This window comes from Schistocerca americana, chromosome 6 (genome assembly GCF_021461395.2).
Source record: "Schistocerca americana isolate TAMUIC-IGC-003095 chromosome 6, iqSchAmer2.1, whole genome shotgun sequence".
In the NCBI taxonomy this organism is placed as follows: Eukaryota; Metazoa; Arthropoda; class Insecta; order Orthoptera; family Acrididae; genus Schistocerca; species Schistocerca americana.
The window spans coordinates 540085861-540104375 of record NC_060124.1 but is presented as its reverse complement, the minus strand read 5'-3'; the positions used below and the strand labels follow the sequence as shown (position 1 = coordinate 540104375).

General features: G+C 45.0%; 1 protein-coding gene and 1 non-coding gene across 2 annotated transcripts in view; one reads left to right on the top strand and one right to left on the bottom strand.

Moving 5' to 3' along the window:
• Positions 1-18515, bottom strand: part of LOC124620279 (serine/threonine-protein phosphatase 6 regulatory ankyrin repeat subunit A) — a 437897-nt gene that overhangs the window by 372828 nt on the left and 46554 nt on the right. The window lies entirely within an intron of this gene.
• Positions 9578-9661, top strand: Trnas-gga. The gene is given in 2 exon segments: positions 9578-9617; positions 9627-9661. It is a non-coding gene; the product is annotated as a tRNA-Ser (tRNA).

Here is an 18515-nt window from a genome sequence, read left to right as displayed (position 1 = left end):
CAGAATAAGTAAAGAGATAACTGTCCGAGTACGTTCAGTTTTACTCAGCTGTCTTTGTGTCAAATAACGTAGAAGTTTGCCAGCACAGTCATTCTTAATTTTTCTAAGGGTACGCCTCAAAGTGTGTGCGCAACGCTCAAACCGTCTATTAACGAAACACTTCTGCAACGTGTGAGAGCGCGCATTTGTGGATCGTGTGTTTCTTTGTACGTGGCCTGATTTGAAGACATGGACATGCATATCACACAATGTTAGATGGCCACAGCTTGATTAATTTGAGGATGTAATTGAAACGTTATTACTACCCCTTGTACTCCAAAATACTGTCCCATTGACTGTCACTTCCAACTGTTTGGCCACTTAGCTAGGTGGGAATTGTCTTACAGAAACCACCTGTCCATTGCTAGGAGGTGAGCTACTTCTGGAATAAATGGTTTAGAACCAGATCGGTGATGACTGTCCTCGAAAGGAGCTTCTCGTTTCACTGAGATGCGAGGAAATATCCACACCTAATTCTCTAGATTTCTATTGTAATTTCGAAAGTTTGTTTGCCTGAAAATGTACTGTTGTCCCAAGCATATTGCAACAAACGGTGTATTTCTATCGCTGCTCGTTTAGTTTTTATTGCCGTTTCAAATGTACCGGTCATTTTTGAAACACCCTGCTGCAATAATGGCGTAGCGATCTGTATTTACGATTAGGAGGTTGTAAAATACTCCTCGCTGCTTTAAAGCCGGGTTTTCCTAGAAGCAGGAATTCTGCACCGCGTGGTCTGTAATTTGCCCGGAGCAGTGCGTCGTCCTCTCGCCAGTGACAAAACAGTGAAGGTGTTTTCCGTCAGATCTTACTGCATAGTGCGCCAGCCCTTAACGTCAGGTGTGACGGGCCACCTGGTTCTGGACGAGTCGAAACCGTAGTAAACACGACACTTGGTTGACAAACAAGTTGCACGCAAACGGTTTCGTTTATGTAGTCATGACGCTACCAGTGTGCACTTCAGTTTCATCGTTTTGTAAGTGACGTAGTCGTGTATAAATGAAAGTTATGGCAGCTGAACGAGTTGCGGGGGAGTTGCATGTCTAGGATTCTGTCGGCTTTTACAGTTTACTTCTTCAGTCTTGCAGGATGATTAGGACGTGCGCATACTGTGTGCGGAGGCAGGAGGAGATTTCCGCAGTTTGCGAACAGTTGAATGCGCTCTCGGTTACGTGTCAGTCACCTTCAGACTACGGCGTCGGGGTGTAGAGGTGGCGCAGAATCTGGCGCGTCGCCGGGGACACATCAGGTGTTGCTTGTTTTGCCCACGGGCTCTGATTTCGAGGCACCTCCAAGTGCATCCGACGCGGTGCATCTGCCCTCGCAGCAGGGTGAGTGGCGGGTGGTAACGCGTTCTCGTCACCTGTGGCGGAGGGCCGAAGTGGAAGCTGGCCCCCTGGCCCACTCGCCCACCCGACCTGTGAGTGGACAGGTGGCCGCTCCTTCTGCAGGGTCCGAGCAGGCGAACGGGGGGAGCTCCAACGTTAGGCGCGTTATGGATCCCCTTAGGCAGATAGCGTGCAGGACTTTGAAGAAAGCCAGTGTGCTCCGGGTACGTCTGCTGGGGCGCCTCACCCGAGATGTGGAGGCGGCCTTGTCTGCGGTTATCGAGAGTGCAGGATCCATTTGTCTCCAAGTAGTGGCTCGCGTCGGCACCAACGACGCCTGTCGCATGGATTATGAAGCCATCCTCAGTTCGTACAGGCGGCTGGCGGAGCTGAAGACTGCTTGCCTCGTGCGTGGGATGCAAGCAAAGCTCGCAATTTGCAGCATTGTTTCACCTGCATCTACATCTACATGGATACTCTGCAAATCACACTTAAGTGCCTGGCAGAGGGTTCATCGAACCACCTTCACAATTCTCTATTATTCCAATCTCGTATAGCGCGCGGAAAGAAAGAACACCTATATCTTTCCGTAAGAGCTCTGATTTCCCTTATTTTATGGTGTTGATCGTTCCTCCCTATGTAGGTCGGTGTCAACAAAATATTTTCGCATTCGGAGGAGAAATTTGGTGATAGGAATTTCGTGAGAAGATTCAAGAGTTCAGTGGGGTCCTTTGGTTTCGAGCCGAGTGGAGGATCTCAAAAAAAGGCTTTATCGACTCTGTGATATATTTGCTGTAGATTTCTAGGCCTGCGTTATCGTGTGGGGTTTTGTAGGACTCCACTTGATACGTTAGGTGTGCATAACACAAAGGAAGCAGCTACTTGGGTAGCAGAGTACTTGTGGAGTGCACATGAGGGTTTTTTAGGCTAGGGGGAAGTTTTAGGGGCTCTGATGAACTCTCGCCAGTCAGAAACCAGCAAGGGAAGTCAGACTGGGTACAGAGTAGGGACACTTCGACTGTCAACGTTTTATTAGTAACCTGTCGAAATATGAGTAATAAGGTCCCCGAATTTGCTGCCCTCCAGGAAGGTTATGAACTCGAATTATTCTTGGGACCGAGAGCTTGCTGAAACCGGAGATGGAAAGTTCTGAGATATTTACGAAGTCGTGGAACGTATATCGAAAGACAGATTAGAGGTCATAGGAGTGGGAGTGTTCATTGCAGTTGACAAAAATATTCTCTCTGCTGAGGTCGAAGTTGAGTGTGACAGTGAAGTTATCTGGTCACTTGTTAAAGCTGTAGGTGAAACCAAGGTAATTTTTGGATTCCGCTGTGACTGATCTAGGCCGGCCGAGGTGGCCGAGCGGTTCTAGGCGCTACAGACTGGATCCGCGCGACAGCTACGGTTGCAGGTTCGAACCCTGCCTCGGGCATGGATGTGTGTGAAATCCTTAGGTTAGTTAGGTTTAAGTAGTTCTACGTTCTAGGGGACTGATGACCTCAGAAGTTACTTCCCATAGTGCTCAGAGCCATTTGAACAGTTCTAGAATCATTCAAAGGAAGTCCATGGTCAGTACCTCGTAAATACCCAGATTATGTGATACTAGATGGAGGCGACTTTAACCTACGGAGTATAGAATGGGATGTCTATGGATTCATTGCGGCGGCTACAGACAGACGGTCATGCGAAATGCTTTTGAACATGTTTCTGAAAACTGTCTTGAGCAGCTAGCTCGGCAGCCCACACGCAATGGAAATATCTTAAAACCTTCCAGCTACAAATAGGCCGGATCTTACCCACAATGTCAGATCAGAAACGGGGATTAGAGATCGTGATGTCAATATAACAACTATGGATACGGAAGTTAATGAATCAGTAAAGGAGGTTAGGAGAATATTTCTGCTAGATAGAGCAGATAAGCAGTTGTTAGCATCTCACTTAGTTAGTGAATCACTTAGTTCCAGTGAGATACTTGTAGAGGAATTATGGGCAAAGTTTAAGCAGACTGTAAATCGTGGTTTGGAGAGTTACGTGTCTAGTAAGCGGATAAAGAATGGGGAAGATCCCCATGGCTTAACAACGAAATACAGAAGATGCTGAAGGAACAGAGGCTGTTGTACTCTCGGTTGAATGGAGAACACACAAATGGCAACAGGTGTAAGTTAGTAGAGATTCGTGCGTCTGTGAAAAGATCTATGCGCGAAACAACTATTCCGTAACCCCTTAGCAAAAGATCAGCCGGAGAATCAGAGAAAATTCTGGTCGACTGTAAAATCGCTAAGCAGGTCTAAGGCTTCCGTTCAGTCCCCTTGCTGACCAGTCTGGTGAGGCAGTTGAAGATAGCGAAACGAGACCCGAAGTTTTAAACTTCACGTTGAAGAAATCGTTCAAATACGAGAATCGTGCAAATGTACCGCCGTTTGACCTTCGGACAGACTCCCGTATGGACGACATAGTAATAAGCATCCCTGGCGTAGAGAAAACAGCTGAAAGATTTGAAAGGTAATAAATCACCAGGTGCGGATGGAATCCCAGCTCGATTTTACATTGAGTACTCTACGGCATTGACTCCTTACCTAGCCTGCATTTATCTTTAATTTTTCACCCAGCACAAAGTCCCAAGTGACTGGAAAAATGTGCTAATGACTCCAGTATATAAGAGAGAACGGACCTTTGCGGGTCCGCTCATTCTTACACAGGGTGAGTCACTAACAAACTCCGAAAGTATGACAGGAGCTAAAATGTTTGTGGGACAAAAGTTCCATGGGACAACGGGGGCCATAATATGACGTTGGTTTTTTGTTATTAGGTGGGGTCGCTCCAGAGATATGAAGGGGAACTTTTTTTTATGGGGTGATATTGGTTTGGTACTTATTTTCTCGTAGCGGCTATCGAGACGAATCCAACGATTTGTATCAGTAAGGTCTTTGAAGGTCAACGAATGCCACTAAGGTGACATGAACGTCCATTTATGGAAGGTGTTCGAAGTGATGACCATTGGTATCAACGCAGTGCTGCAATCTTCTTGTCATGGATTGAGTGGTATTCCTTATCACATCGACACTTATCGAAGCACATGCTCTGGCAATTCTCTCTCGCATATCTTTAGTTGTAGTTGAAACATCTTTATAAACAATGTCTTTTACGAATCCCGACAAGAAAAAATCCAGAGGCGTCAAATCTGGCGAACGAGCCGGCCACGACACATCTCCTCCGCGTCCAATCCAACGATTTGGGCATTGTCTCTGCAACTCATTTATAGCCATGAGCGAAAAATGTGCCGGACACCCATCGTGTTGATACCACATTCTGTTCCTTGTTCCCGAAGGTATTTCTTCCAGTAACAGACTTAATGTTTGTTGCAGGACTATGGTCAACTTCCTACCATTAAGATTTACTCCGATGAAATAGGGACCCGTAATTCTATCTTAAAGAATCGCACACCATACATTCACCGACCACGGTTTTTGGTGTGCAACTTTCCGCAGCCGACATGGATTTTCAGTCGCCCAATAATGCATGTTATGCAAATTAACATTTCCATGGTTCGTCAATGTAGCCTCGTCAGTAAATAAAATAAAATCAGTAAATGTGTCATCCCGCTGAATCTGAAGTTGAGGCCATCGGCAGAATTCAGTGCGATGGATACAATCCGTTCGAGTTAATTCTTGGTGGAGACTGATATGGTAAGGATGATATTTATGGCGATGCAGAACACTTTGTCTCATGTCAGATTCCCTTGCGATTTGACGTAAACTGACACAAGGATCTCGAACCACAGTGGCAAGAGTACCAAGATCCGTTTCCTAGTTACTAACCTTCCGTTTCTGGATATGTTTCGATGCGTTAAAGATCCAGTTGTTCTCAATTTATCATATACATATTTAAATGTACGACGTGCAAGATGAGTATGTTGAGGATATCTTTCAGGGCTTAGGTCGCGATCTCTCACTGAATTTCGTTGGCATTCTCCGTAAATGAGAAGCATATCGACTTGTTCTTCGAAGAAATACATCATTCACACTCGCTTGATTCGACGATACCAGTCTTAACGTTTCAATTAGTGTTGTACTGCGGAACCGTCGAATGGTGTTTACATGTCAATAGCACGTTAGATGGATACGCCGTATTCGGCGAATATTTACTATTTGCACGATATACGAGAGAGAATTGTCAGAGAATGATCTTCGATAAGTGCCCAGACATGTGAGTGGCTCGAAGGCTTCTTATGTAATGAAATCCAGTATGTCGACCTCGACGGCAAGTGTTGTCAGAGAAAAGGGTATTGTCAGGAGTGCCCGGGGGAAGTGTGATAGGGCCGCTGTTGTTCTTTGTATACACAAATGATTTTCGGACAAAGCGGGCAGCAATCTGCGGTTGTTCGCTGATGATGCCGTGGTGTACAGTAATGTGTCAAATTTAACTGACTGTACAAGACTACTTAGATAAAATTTCTAGCTGGTGTGATGAATGGCAATCCGTGATAAGAAGATTGCAGCCGGGCGGGATTAGCCGAGCGGTCTGAGGCGCTGCAATCATGGACTGTGCGGCTGGTCCTGGCGGAGGTTCGAGTCCTCCATCGGGCATGGGTGTCTGTGTTTGTCCTTAGGATAATTTAGGTTAAATAGTGTGTAAGCTTAGGGACTGATGACCTTAGCAGTTAAGTCCCATAAGATTTCACACACATTTCAACATTTTTGAAGATTGCAGCACTGCATTGATAACAACGGCCATCACTTCGAACACCTTCTGTAAATGTTGAAAAATGTAAGTTAACGCGGATGAGTAGGAAGAACAAATCTGTAATGTTCGGACGGAGAATTACGAGTGTCCTGCTTGACACAACCAAGTTGTTTGAAGGACTGGGAATAGCGTTGGAAAGCGATATGAAATGGAACGAGCATATGGTGGGGTAGGCGAATGGTCGACTTCGGTTTATTGGGAGAATTTTAGGAAGGGAGACCACATATAGGAAAGGAGACCTGTAAAGGAGACCGCATATAGAACGCTGGTGCGACCTGTTCTTGAGTACTGCTCGAGTGTTTGGGATCCGTACCAGGTAGGATTGAAGTGAGTCTACGCAGCAAATCAGAGGCGGGATGCGAGATTTGTTACTGCTAGGTTCGAACAACACTTTAAGTCTCACAGAGATGCTTCGGGAACTCAAATGGGAAAACCCTGGAGGGAAAGTGACGCTGTTTTCGAGGATCCCTACTGATAAAATTTACAGAACCGGCATTTGAAGCTGACTGCCGAATGATTTTGCTGCCGCCAACATATATCGCGCGTGAGGACCACCAAGATAAGATACAAAAAATTTGGTCTCATACGGAGGCGTACAGACAGTGGTTTTTGTCTATCTCTATTTGAAAGTGAAACAGGAAAGGAAATGACAAGTGGTTGTACAGGGTACCCTCCGCAACGCACCGTACGGTGGCTTGCGGAGTATCTATGTTTTATGCAGATGTGGATATAGCTAATGCTTGTTTGCATGAAATCGCTACGTAAGACATGAGATAAATATATAAACGTGCGTTAGTTCGTGACTGGATAAAGAAAAGACGACAACTCGGTTGGTCAGTGACCTCGTTGGAAGAAATTTTGCAGGAAGACCCTAGAAGTTGTTTTAATCATTTGTACTAATTCCATTTTTGAATGGGAACAACTGTAGAGATGGTTTAAATAAATTAATACTGAATAAAGAATTCAGCTTTCCAGATTTCTGTAGCCTCTTCTCCTGTCAACTGTTCTCCTTAAAAAAGAATCGCCCATCTCGATCCACGAGATTTTATTGTTGTACACGTGGGCTGTTCCCCAGCCAAATGTTTTGCTTGCTTTATTTTTGATAATTCGTTTCTGTATGTACTTCTAATTTAATGTTTTTGATCTGCAGCTCAGATACTGTCTGCCAATCCGCGCTCAGATCGCGCATGACATCGTCAAGCGCAGCCACACATCGCTGCTTGTTTTTGTAGTCAACATCATTAAAATCCCATGAACACCTAAGCATAGCATTGCCACCAGAAAAGCGAATAATATCCTCCGTTCTCCACTTCATATTTCGGTTTCTTTGCACTCTAACGACAAACCTGACCTCCATGCTCACACAAATAAAGTTGGAACAAGCAGAAAACGTTTAGTGTCGCCAAAGAGTTGCGCAAATGGCCGATAGCGCGGTTGCGAGCACCCTAGTGTCGTCGTATAAACTGGGCTTAAGGCGTTGTACGTTGCGTTCTAGCGAAGCAATTACTGCAAGTCAGATAAATGATTGCAGAGTGTGCTAAAACGTCACAAGTGCGTTTCAGTGCCGAGGAAGGTAGACTTAACTGACGCAACGTCAAATACTGGTGACTTTTTCTGCGCTCAGCGTAAGTCTGAAGCAAATAATGCTCTTCTTTATCGTCAATTATATGTTTGGCTATCCAAAACCCAGGTGAATTAAGTGTATCCTCGTAACAATGTTTCTCAGGTGTTATGCTCCCCTGCAGAAACGTTCAGGAAAGCTACCTAACGTTTCACAACAGACCAAATATTCGCTTTCGGATTTCATTCTGGGTCGTAAGGAGGAAGACGCAAAACAGGGGTGACCAGCAGTTTATTGAATCTTATCGACGAAATATTCGACAGTCCTTGGCTCAGTTATACGAGCAAGTTCGCACAGAATAAGTTTCAGTATGTCATCCGAGAATAGCCATTTCTGACATCGTCTTTAACGGAATTTGTTTATTTTAACGTTGTGATATGGAGCATTATGGAGAATTAGTATAGAGTTAGGTTTAAAACTGAGTATTACTGTAAGTAGGCTGTTTAGGTTTTTATGTTGGTAACGCTACGTAGCGCTCTGTATGAAAATCTCTGACTGTGCTGTGTGCAGTCTGTGGCTGGTTGGAATTGTTGGAATATTCGCTATTGCAGTGTTGCGCAGTTGGATGTGAACAGCACGTAGCGTTGGGCAGTTGGAGGTGAGCCGCCAGCAGTGGTGGATGTGGGGAGAGAGATGGCGGAGTTTTGAGAGCGGATGAACTGGACGTGTGTCCATCAGAGAAGGAAATTTGTAAGACTGGACGTCATGAACTAATATATAATGACGTTTGATCACTATTAAGGTAAATACATTGTTTGTTCTCTATCAAAATCTTTCATTTGCTAACTATACCTATCAGTAGTTACTGCCTTCAGTAGTTAGAATCTTTTATTTAGCTGGCAGTATTGGCACTCGCTTTATTGCAGTAGTTCGAGTAACAAAGATTTTTGTGAGGTAAGTGATTCATGAAAGGTTTAGGTTATTATTAGTCAGGGCCATTCTTTTGTAGGGATTATTGAAAATCAGATTCCATTGCGCTAAAAATATTGTGTGTCAGTTTAGTAATGATCAGAATACGTAGAGAGAGAAATGTCTGCCGGTCGGAGTGGCCGAGCGGTTCTAGGCGCTACAGTCTGGAACCGCGCGAACGCTACGGTCGCAGGTTCGAATCCTGCCTCGGGCATGGATGTGTGTGATGTCCTTAGGTTAGTTAGGTTTAAGTAGTTCTAAGTTCTAGGGGACTGATGACCTTAGCAGGTAAGTCTCATAGTGCTCAGAGGCATTTGAACCAACCAGAGAAATGTCTGAATACGTTCAGTTTTGCTTAGCTGTTTGAAAATTAAATAACGTAAGAGGTTTACCAGCACAGTAATTCATAAATTTTTCTAAGGTGATGTTTCATTACCTTTCTGTCACCCACTCCTCACAATTTTGTTGGTTCATGGGGTCATCTCCTATTGCTTGATTTTACTTCCACATGACAAGAGCACTAGGTGTAAAGCCATTTACACCGCCTACATATGTTATTATTAGCCGTCCCTTTGATACTGGCGTGAGGAGGCCGTGAGTTGTATTATCACTCCACTTACGTGTGACAATAAAATGAAAGTTCTATCAACTTAAAAAATGTCTGTTTCCCTCCCACATTTTATTAATTGCTTCAAATACGTAATTCTTTCTTCTCGGTTGTCGCTTCTCCTTAACAAAATGAGCTTTTTTCCAGCGGAAACCTAATTTCTTTAACAATCACCTTACCCTAATGTTGCTACCTTGAAAATTTATGGCTTCTTTCAACTTCTGTTTAGTTCCTTCACTGTAGGCATTCGCTTTTGGTCAAATAAATGCTGTAAACATTTCTCATAACAACGACCTCGTCAAAACTCTCATTCTGAACAACTGTAGGCCGGCCTGGGTGGCCGAGCGGTTCTAGGCGTTTCAGTCTGGAACCGCACGACCGCTATGGTCGCAGGTTCGAATCCTGCCTCGGGCATGGATGTGTATGATGTCCTTAGGTTAGTTAGGTTTGAGTAGCTCTACGTTCTAGAGGACTGATGACCTCAGATGTTAAGTCCCATAGTGCTCAGGGCCATTTGAACCATTTGTTTTTCTACAACTGTTTTGCGATTACGTTTTTTGTCTGGAGTTGCGAGTTTCTTTCCTCCGTCAGATTCCGATAGCGTGCCTTTCCTTTTAGTTTTGTGGATAGTGATACGCGAAATGCTTGTAGCCACCTGGGATCTCATTTGAACTTGCGGCACCGCAATGTTTCTTCCCTGAGAGAACTCATCTTGAATATCAGCATAAGGTTGTAAACAATCTCACGAAACTGAATATCCAGTTTTCTGCTTTTCAGTTTCGTATTACTAATAGGTGTCATAATTTCAGACTGAAATCACCGCACACTAGTAATTCAAACATGGAAAAACACGAAGGACGGTCAGCCTTGTACTGTACTCTGGGCTAACTGAAGTCAGCCAAATGTATTAGCGCTCACCAATACACCTATGCGCATGCGCAACAGCCACCCGGCAGCTTACAGTTACCCGGCACTTAGTGTTCAAATGGTTCAAATGGCTCTGAGCACTGTGGGACTTAACATCTGAGGTCATCAGTCCCCTACAACTTAGAACTACTTAAACCTAAGGACATCACACACATCCATGCCCGAGGCAGGATTCGAACCTGCGACCGTAGCGATCACGCGGTTCCAGATGTAGCGCCTAGAACCGCTCGGCCACAGTCGGCCGGCGCACTTAGTGTGGTAGTCCTACGCTCTCAAGAGCGGGTTCCCACTCCGAGGGCCCACCATGCTCTTTATGCGCTCTGGACCCGCTGTGCGCATGCGCTCTTACAGACCGTAAAGATACACAACAACTTCTGAATTATTAAATTCACTTTTCGTACACCAGTCAGTATGAAATATTATGTAACATTTTACAACAACAGTAGCGAACTTTCTGTATGAGCTTCAGTCCTATACCTGAAACAGATGTAACTTTCCATTACAAGCAACCTCCTGGCACTGAGGTATATTTTGTGTCAAATGGCTCTGAGCACTATAGGACTCAACTGCTGTGGTCATAAGTCCCCTAGAACTTAGAACTACTGAAACCTAACTAACCTAAGGACATCACACACATCCATATCCGAGGCAGGATTCGAACCTGCGACCGTAGCGGTCGTGCGGTTCCAGACTGTAGCGCCTTTAACCGCTCGCCCACTCCGGCCGGCATATTTTGTGTCAATTTTGTTAGGTAAACTGTGATTTGGTTCATGGTTTCTCTTTCGAACAGTTATAACTTTCAGCTGTTTCACACAGTTACTTTCCTTTCTGATGCTGTCGTAATGAGTTAGGGTGTGAATCCAGCATTAATTTGGCGCATGAATCTTAAATTTGTTAGTAATGAATAAGTGTGTCAGTCACGTGTGTAATCTTTCAGTGAGTCGCACACTTGGCATGACATGATTACTGTACGATAGTCAATTTAGTTATTGTAGAAACAAAATCTTCACTTATGTCCTTTAGACAAGTTAGAATGGACAGGTTTGAGCTTGTTTGCTTTCCAGAATGTAGAAAACTTTCCCTATGATTAAATTAAATTTGGAATTGAGGATTCGTTAAGAAGAGGAACTACCGTGTTTTCCGACAAAAGCTACGAAGCTGATTGGCTGCAATGTGGTCCATGCAACGGGAGAGGACGGTGGCTGCATGTTCTGGAAGGGGGAGAGATTTGCGCGCAGTTTTTTCCCCACAGTCCAGATTCAGGTTTAGTAAAGTCAAGACGTATTTATTGCCCGGTGTTCTAGCAGTTTTGTGAAAATATTCTAATTTGGTGAGAAACCGAGAAGCTGAATAGTTCCCAAACTGGTGAGCTCAGCTGTAAATGACATTACCGAAAGTTTTGCTATCCACGCTAAAACTTGTGACTTTCTTCTCGTAGGCGGTAATTCGGTGGGTCGTACTGCGCAGTTGTATTTCAGATACTTCAGATTAACGGATAGTGGCGAACTGTGTGCGCACACTTAACGGACGAACACTGTGTTGACTTTCAATCTGTTTATTGACTGGTTAACGTTGCGGTTCCGTGCACAGGAGGTCGCGAGCTTCATGTTTACGCTGATTGTTAGTGAGAGAATGTGCTCTCCGAATGATCAGGATAGCAGAAACTTTGAATAGTATTTAGTTTAATGTCAGGGGCCGTGTTAGGACGGGCTTGGTACTAAAATATGTGTTCCTACAGTCATAATACAGCAGAGACGTTTTCGCCACGAACTTATACACTGAAGCTCCAAAGAAACTGATACGGGCATGCGTATTCAAATGCAGAGATATGTAAACAGGCAGAATATGGCGCTGCGGTCGGCAACGCCTATATAAGACAACAAATGTCCGGCGCAGTTGTTAGATCAGTTACTGCTGTTACAGTGGCAGGTTATCAAGATTTAAGTGAGTTTGAGCATCGTGTTGTAGTCACCGCCGACAATGGACTGTTGATGACTGGAAACATGTTTCCCGGTCGGACGAGTCTCGTTTCAAGTTATATCGACCGGATGGACGTGTACGGGTATGGAGACAATCTCACGAACCCATGCACCCTGCATGTCAGCAGGGGACTGTTCAAGCTGGTGGAGGGTCTGCAATGGTGTGGGACGTGTGGAATTGGAGTGATTGGGAACCCTGATACGTCTATATACGACTCTGATACGTGACACGTACGTAAGCATCGTGTCTGATCACCTGGATCCATTCGTGTCAATTGTGCGTTCCGACGGACTTCGCCAATTCCAGAAGGACAGTGCGACATTGCGACGTCGAGAATTGCTACACAGTGGCTCCAGGAACACTCTTCTGGGCTTAAACACTTCCGGTGGCCACAAAACTTCCCAGACATGAACGTTATTGAGCATATCTGTGATGCCTTGCAACGTGCTGTTCAGAAGAGATCTCCACCCCCTCGTACTCTTACGGATTTCTGGGCAGCCCTGCAGAATTCAAGCTGTCAGTTCCCTCCAGCACTACTTCAGATATTAGTCGAGTCGATGTCAAGTCGTGTTGCGGTACTTCTGCGTTCTCGCGGGTGCCCTACTCGATATTACGCAGGTGTACCGGTTTCTTTGGCTCTTCAGTGTGTAATACATGCATAAGTAACTCTGTGACGTTTGAATGACTAAAATGCCCATACAATTTCTTTGAAATTTGGTATGGAGATAGCTTGATCCCCAAAAAAGGACATCAGCTACTTTGGAAAGTAAAAAGCAAAAAAAAAAAAGAAAAAGGAGAAAATTCTACACTTAAAACTGTGCATTAGTGGATGGAACACCTTTCTTTGCATCAGTGAACATACATAATGTTCAGAATTATTAAATTTGTTGCATGATATACGCATTGGTAGTTGAGCTATGCTTATCCGAAGAGGCAGACACGTGACACCTGAGGGCAGCTGACGTTATTGCACGTGCAATAGCTTACTTAAATACTGATGGGGATATTTCAAAAATTTAAATAAAGTAGGTGTCACTGAAAATAAAATTTATTTTGGCAAATACATAAATCACAGTCGCCTCCAGACGACAAAAATTTCTTTGGCCTATTTGATAAAAGCATCACTGTGATTGCCTGTGGGCTTCATATGTCATAATGGAGAATGGTAACAACAACGTGTGAGAAGTAGTGTAAGGCAAAGGGTTACTAACGACATTATAACTGAAATAGTTTGCCGGCCGCGGTGGTCTAGCGGTTCTGGCGCTGCAGTCCGGAACCGCGGGACTGCTACGGTCGCAGGTTCGAATCCTGCCTCGGGCATGGTTGTGTGTGATGTCCTTACGTTAGTTAGGTTTAAGTAGTTCTAAGTTCTAGGGGACTTATGACCTAAGATGTTGAGTCCCATAGTGCTCAGAGCCATTTGAACCATTTTTTTGGAAATAGTTTCCTCGCAGGGACAACAACAACAACGTGTCACAGGAGTGTAAGTCAAAGAGCTACTAACGACATTATAACTGAAATAGTTTCCTCGCAGGGGGCATAACGTGTTCACACGCAGTGTATTTCACTCAGACGTGATTTGATACCACCTGCTGGCTGAGGCAGAGAAATTTTTTTCTGCCTGCGACGGCGATACACAATGGCGTAGAGGTGAGGTCCTTAATGCCGGCACGGCACAATCTGAGGCTGACGTTTGCAGATGCAATCGCATCGCCTCGCCCCGGCCCGCCTCGCTTCGTTGAAGCTTGACGGGCACGAAGGGGACGGGAAAGCGTAATGGCTGCCCGGGGTGGGAGGGGGGGGGGGGGCGGATCTTGATGGGTCGTCACGCGACCTGCGACCTTGTCGGGCTGCCGCTGCGCCGGGCGATGTGGGACCGAAGTAGGTACACGCGCTCTCCCACTTTGCCTCCGTCACACGGCTTCACCAGCCTGTCGACGTAGGCGGAGGAGGCACAGCTGGTGAGTTACTAGGGCTATCCACAAAGTACATTACGTTTTGGAATTAAAAATAAATAAAGTATTGGAAATTTTTTTTATTATATACAGATGAAAGCCACACTTAAATACTACTTTTCTACATTTAAATTAAGGCACTTATCGTAGCGATGGACGAGCTTGGAAATTCCTTCGTCGCAAAATTCGGCCGCCTGCGTCTTCAACCACGTGGTTACCTCTTCTTGATGCTGTGCGTCGTCATCAAAACGCTGCATAGCCAACCACTTCTTCATTGCTGGGAATAAGTGGAAGTAGCTCGGTGCCAGGTCGGGACTGTACGGCGTATGAGGAAACAACTCCCACTTAAAACATTCGAGAACTTCACGACTGGCATTTGCCGTGTGGGCCCGGGCGTTGTCGTGAATCAGCAAGATCTTTGAGCCCAACTTTCCCCTGCGCTTGTTTTGTATTGCTCTTGTGATGTTGTGCAGAGTTTGGCAATACCTTTGAGAGTTTATTGTAGTGCCTCTTTCCAGGAAATCCACAAAAATCACACCTTTTCTGTCCCAAAAGACAGTCGCCATCACCTTCCTTGCCGACATCGTCTGTATGCATTTCTTGGGTTTTTGGGGGGAATTTGTGTGCCCCCACTGCATTGACTGCAATTTTGTCTCGCAGTTCACATGCTTAACCCATGTTTCGTCACCAGTAACGATGCGATCGCGTAATGAGTCGCGATCTTTCTCGTAACCGTCCAAAAACGTTAACGCTGCAGCCATTCGCTGATTTTTGTGAATCTCTGTCAAGATTTTTGGTAACTTGTGGTAACCAAGTTTTCGGTAATGATTTCCTGCAACAAACTTCGTGAAATTTGTGGAAAACTCATAGAGAGTTCCGTTATTGTGAAATTACGGTTTTCACGGACCGCGGCATCGACTTTTTCGAGAAGTTCGGCAGTCTCTATGCTGGGTCTTCCACTTCGCTCTTCGTCGTGAACGTTAGTTCGGCCATTTTTAAATTTTATGACCCTTTGACGCACTCCACCTTCAGTGATTATGTTGTCCGCATACACTTCACAAAGCTGCCGATAGATTTCTATCGGTGTACAGTTTTTTTGCAGTCAGAAACCTTATTACAGCACGCACTTCACACTTCGCAGCATTTTCAATTAACGCTGACATTTCAAGCTGTCACAGTAACTCAACGGAGTACAGCACGAATCTCTCACTAGCACGGCAGGATGCCGACTGAGCGGCGGAATGCCATGACACCAAGATGGCCGCGCTAGCTCCGCCCCTAACGGACACAAACGAAAACGTATTATTTTCACTATGGACTGAAGGGCTGTAGGAAACGTTTTAGTTGGAGTTAGTTAGAGAGAGAGAGAGAGAGAGAGAGAGAGAGAGAGAGAGAGAGAGGAGAGGTACATACGTGCCATTATCACAGCCAACACCTGTAAGTCGGCGCTTCATTTCTTGTGTTTTGGTTTCGACCGGCAGTGGGATTCACGAATGCAGTTATACTCCGTTCATCATAAGAATAAACCTCATGTAAACATTACACTGTGTATTCTACCGCGTTTGGTCGAACCTCATTGGAGTTCGTTTCATGTGGAGCAGAAGCCAAACTGTCTCGAGTTCAGTCAAGTATGATGTCCGCAGCTTGTGGTCTAATAGCCGGCACGGTAGCTCAACGTGTTCGGTCAGAGGGTTAGTTGCCAGAATGAGATTTTGACTCTGCAGCCGAGTGTCCACTGATATGAAATTTCCTGGCTGATTAAAACTGTGTGCCGGACCGAGACTCGAACTCGGGACCTTTGCCTTTCGCGGGCTACCCAAGCACGACTCACGGCGCATCCTCGCAGCTGTACTTCTGTCAGTACCTCGTCTCCTACCTTCCAAACTGTACAAAAGCTCTCCTGCGACCTTGCAGAATTAGCACTCCTGAAATAAAGGATATTGCGGAGACATGGCTTAACCACAACCTGGGTGATGCTTCCAGAATGAGATTTTCACTCTGCAGCGGAGTGTGCGCTAATACGAAACTGGCAGAAGTATAGCTGCGAGGACATGGATGGCGTGACTTGTGCTTGGGTGGCTCAGATGATAGAGCACTTGCCTGCGAAAGGCAAAGGTCCCGAGTTCGAGTCTCGGTCCGGCACAGAGTTTTAATCAGCCAGGAAATTTAATATCAGCGCACACTCCACTGCAGAGTGAAAATCTCATTCTGGAAACTTCGCCCAGGCTGTGGCTAGGCCATGTCTCCGCAATATCCTTTCTTTCAGGAGTGCTAGTTCTGCAAGGTTCGCAGGAGAGCTTCTGTAAAATTTGGAAGGTAGGAGACGAGGTACTGGCAGAAGTAAAGCTGCGAGGACGGGGCGTGAGTCGTGCTTGGGTAGCTCAGATGGTAGAGCACTTGCCTGCGAAAGGCAAATGCCCCGAGTTCGAGTCTTGGTCCGGCACACAGTTTTAATCTGCCAGGAAGTTTCAGAGAGTTAGTTGCTCTCTGTAATAAAAGACTGAGCGAACGGATTAAGGATGAACCTCAACAAGTGTCATGGCACGTCTGCCCGAACAAATGCAACGAACAATAACGAACGAAAAAAAGTGGCTAGCGTTGCTATCTCTGGATCACGACGTCCAGGGTTCGATTCCCGGCCGGGTTGGGGATTTCCTCTACCCGGGGACTGCGTGTTTGTGTTGCCCTCACCATTCCATCATAATTTGCGAAAATGGCTGGATTGGACTGTGTACGGATTGGGAATTTGTAGCAACGGGTGTTCGTGGTCGCGCAGTTGAGCGCCCCACAAACCAAACATCATCATCATCAGTCAGGTATGATAATGAGGATAAGTTTTACGCTGTGCGTTACGCGTACCAGTACATCGGCTCAGCGACGATACGGGCATTGATTTTGGACAGCACTGAGCCAACAGTTGCAATAAGGACGTGAAAATAGACGAGCGGAAAACAATTTTGTTTTGAATGTCGTTTAATTTTTAAACAGAAGGAAATAATACGTGGCAAATACGCTTCTCAGGTGACGGGACGCAAAACATACTCTCGATCTTAGCTAACATGATATTGTAATTAATAACAAGACTGATGTACATTCCTATCTTTAACAAGGGTAATTTTTCAGCACGACTTACGTGTGGCGTAAAAGCGCACTCCTGATTTTCCATGTAGTTAAATATTGAAGCCACTGAAGGTATTATAGTCACTCGTCTGGTAATCTCTGAACTACTTCCGTACCGGACTCCGAGGAATACGGTACATTTCAATAATGCTATTTTGATACTGAGGCGACCAGCAACAGAATCCCAAGCCTGCAAAAAATCCACGTTTCCTCCTCCTGCTCTTTTACGGTGGTCTGTTCTGCACTAAGCCATCGTTCGGCACTGACGTGCCTCAAAGCATCGTGCCTTAGTTTCAGTACATTTTTCAGCTTAACTGTCTTGCTATTGCCGGCCTGGGTGGCCGATCGGTTCTAGGAGCTACAGACCGGAACCGCGCGACCGCTGCGGTGGCAGGTTCGAATCCTGCCTCGGGCATGGATGTGTGTGATGTCCTTAGGTTAGTTAGGTTTAAGTAGTTCTAAGTCCTAGGGGACTGATGACCTGAGAAGTCAAGTCCCATAGTGCTCAGAGCCATTTGAACCATTTGTCTTGCTATTCTCGCGACAGATCCCTTATATTGGCTCCAGATCAATTGTGTTGGATTCACATTGCATTGTTACGATGACAACTGCAAAAATGCAGCATCTATACAGAGTACTCGACGCCGCAAAAATTCTTTTCCGTGCTTCTACAACGCTCAACACTCTGGCTCGTATGAGACCGCATCTGCACTACAAAGCAATGGGCATATTCAAATAAAGAGTATTTGATTTTTTATCCTCCAAAAAATGTAATTGTGTGATGTTTCTTAACTTCAACAATCTTTAACGATCTATTGTAAAATATCCTAAGTAAAAATGTATATTTGTAGTGAAAACCAGAATTTTGCGTGCGATATATAATTAGAAAGTAGAAGGCGTGAAATTGTCTTGAAAAATGATGGTTAAGTATGGGTTATCTAACATATATTTCATGAATTTCAGTTTTACATGATTTAGGTGTTCAAAAGGAACAAAAATAGTTATAGCCTACAACGAGTTTCGAACCACCGCCCACCAGCATACTCGATTAACGTTCTACGACGATACCATTTACACTATTCACATAATTAAAATACCATGTATTATATTTATTACATAGTGTTTCTCGAAAAACGTCAAAGCTGATTTTTCTCTGTAATGTTGTGAAAAACATTAAGAGCAACTTGTTTCACGCCATTAACGGTGTTCCACGGGCGTGTTCCACTACGAAGCAGGAAGCTGTGTCACATATTTTCACAGTATGGATGAACAGCGATACAGTCAGA